We start from the raw sequence: 2,998 nt of genomic DNA, 5'->3' as shown, positions 1-2,998 counted from the left end.
GGGCACGGACAGCAGGACGGACGGACGCACGACCGGGGCGGCGGGAGGCTCGGTACTCGGTGCGTCACTCACGCGGGTTCCCGCACTGTTGCGCGAGAGAACACCGGGACCCTTGGGCTCACGGAACTCGGGGAGCTCCTGCCAGGCCCGCTCTCTGTCCTGAGCTCTCGCAGGCTCCCTGTTGCGTCCTCTGATCTGCCGTCTCCCTCTCCTCTGTCTGTCCGTCTGTGTCCCCGCCTCCCTACCTGCTCCCCATGAGGCCCAGATCCCCCACCCGGAGCCCGCACCACCTCCCTGCCGCCGTGGGGCGTGGCCTGAGATCCGTGGGCCAGCAGCTCTCGTGCTTGCGTGTGCACGTGTGTGTGCACGGTGTGTCTCTTCGTTCCAAGGCCAAACGCCGGGGGCCGCCAGGCGTCACACAGCGGGGGACGCAGCCTGGTCCCCACGGATGCGGCTACGTTGCCCGGCCCCGAGGTCCCGCCTCCGACCCTCTTCCCACAGCCCGGGACCAGCACGGGGCTCCGGCTCACGCTGCGGTCTCCTGCTCACCCTCTTCACTCCGGGTTTTTTGAGACAGGGTCTCACTATGTAGTGGAGACTGACCTGGAACTCACTGTGTAGCCCAGGCTGCTCTCGAACTCACAGCGATCCTCCTGCCTCAGCCTCCCGAGTGCTGGGATGACGGGCGTGCGCCACGACGCCCAGGGAACTCTGGGTTTTTAACCACAGAACCCTGGAAGTGGGAAAAGGCGTCTTCCCGATCCCAACCTCCCAAGGACAGGGCCCTCCCCGGGTCCTGAGTTCCCTGGCCGGCATTCTGGGGTGATTTCCTGTCATTTTACTGGTCCTTTCCAGCAGGATCGGGGCCACCGTGAGTCCCCAGGAAAGGCCCACTGCAGCGGCAAGGCGTCCAGGGGCCCTGGAGTCACTCTACCTAGAAAGATCCGTAGGAGTGCGCGTTCACCGTGCACATCAGCCGCACTCCGCGCCGCGGAGCCCCTCCCCCCCCTCCGCCTCTCGGTCCAGCCCCATCTGGGAAAGACCCGGCTCCCTGTATCTTTTATTTCGCCCTCTATTTACACATGGGGTTTCTCACAGAAGACGCATCGAAGCGTGTCTGATTTATTTCACTGCACAACACGGTCTCAAGGTGCGTCTGTTTTTCTACACGTGACTCGAGTTTATCCTTATTCACGGCACAGTAGTACTCCGCGGCGCATCGACACAGAATTCTTTCATCCCTGCATCTGCTGATGGACCGTGGAGGCCGCGTCCAGGGTGAGACTGTCGTCAGCTGTGAGGCTGTACACGCGGGTGTGCGCGGGTCACTCCGCCTCGTTCCAGGCCCGCTCCAAGCACGGGGTGCTTTGCGGCCCTCTCTCGGCCCTTGTGAGAGGCTGCCGGGTCCGGGGACGTCTGAGCGTCTCCCCGGGTTTCCCTGCCACCTGCCCAGCACAGAACATTGGCCGTCGGGTCCGAGCCTGCTCACCCGCAGGTGCCGACCTCTTCCAGCTATGGGGCCGGGTTGTGTCCGAGACGCACACCTTCCGGTCCCCTCCCCCCCGACAGCGACCCCGTGTCCACCCGCCCCGGGGGACCCGCGGTGTCCGTCTGCAGGGATGGGCAGCCGTCCGGGAAGCGGGGATCCCCCAGCAGAGGGCGTCTGGGGGGCACAGATGGCTCCAGGCCTGCAGGAGCCGCGGGGGCTGGGGCTTGGACGGGAAGCCGCCGTCACCGCCTCCCACGCCTGTACTGGCCGAAAAAAACCCTGGCGGTCTCCAGTCCCCGGGTTCTACTGACCTTGGTGGCCAGCAGGGCTGAGATTCCAGCACCGCACAGTGAGGGGCCCAGGCGGGCGGCCCCAAGCGCAGCTGCAGATCTGGGGTCCCCGCCGGGCCGGTGATTGTCCACTGCGGGCCTCAAAGGAGCCCAGTGGGGCTGCAGCTGCTCCGACCCTCGTACCCCAGGCCGGGTCTTCTTCACTGTGGCGGAGGGGCTCCCTCCTCGGCCCTGCATGTGCCCGGGATTTGCCCCACTTAGCTTAAAAGGTTAAAAACAAAAAGACTCAAGAAAGAAACAAGAAGGGGGGGAAAAACCCCAAAACCCACGAGGGTTGACTCGGGAACAGAGCAGGCAGAGGAAGTAATAAAAGCTCCGTTATAAGCAGGGGGGCTTTTATCAAGGCATCCGGCGAAACCCGAGGAGAAAATGATATTACGCGAAAATGAAAATGAAAAATCGGACCAGATGCGTCCGGAGTCGCCAAGCTGAGGCGAGAAAGGCAGGGGCAGAGCCTGGAAAGAGAACAGCGAGACAGACGTGTGAGTTTCAGTATAAATCTGGAGCCGCGACGCTGCAAAGACGAAAGACGGCCGAGCGGGGCACGCTGATTTTTATTGCCGAATGCGCAGTTCAATATTGACAGCCACCAGCGCCGCTCAGACGCAGCGGCCGGACACTCTTCAGAGATCCAAGGAGCTTCGAATGCGGGAAGACGGATCGAAACAGCCTCTCTGGTCGCATCTCCGCAGCTGAAGTCACACAAACGAACTCCTGTCCGTCTGCTATGGCCCCAGAGCGCACGGCCCACTTTCGGTAACGAGGAGGAGGAAGAAGGGGGCGTAGGAGCCGCGGAGGACCCCGGCCGCCCCGCTGCTCTGTAGATTTCCCCAAGACAGAGGGCCGGGTCTCTGCACAGCAGCGGCGCCGTCCCCTCGGCCTCACGGGCACCGTGGAGTCAGCAGTCTTGCCAGGGAAGGGCTATTTTTAGGGGCTCGGAGCTCAGCAGTTCGGCGTCGCTCCAGGGGGAAATCAGGCGGGCAGCTCTCAGCCCGGAAGCGAGAGGCAAAGTTGAAAACAAAACCAAAAAGCGCTTCTGTCAAGGGAGAGAGGAAAAGGCCTGTGATCGGCTGTGCCTCCTCCGCGGTGTCTCTCCAGGCCGAGGGCGCCGCCGTCCTGCCCAGCCCGCTCGTCCTGGATTCTGCGCCCGGGTCTGGTG

The sequence above is a fragment of the Fukomys damarensis genome, unplaced genomic scaffold, assembly GCF_012274545.1.
Source record: "Fukomys damarensis isolate Sample0158 unplaced genomic scaffold, DMR_v1.0_HiC HiC_scaffold_39, whole genome shotgun sequence".
Taxonomy (NCBI): domain Eukaryota; kingdom Metazoa; phylum Chordata; class Mammalia; order Rodentia; family Bathyergidae; genus Fukomys; species Fukomys damarensis.
This window is presented reverse-complemented; position numbering follows the sequence as displayed.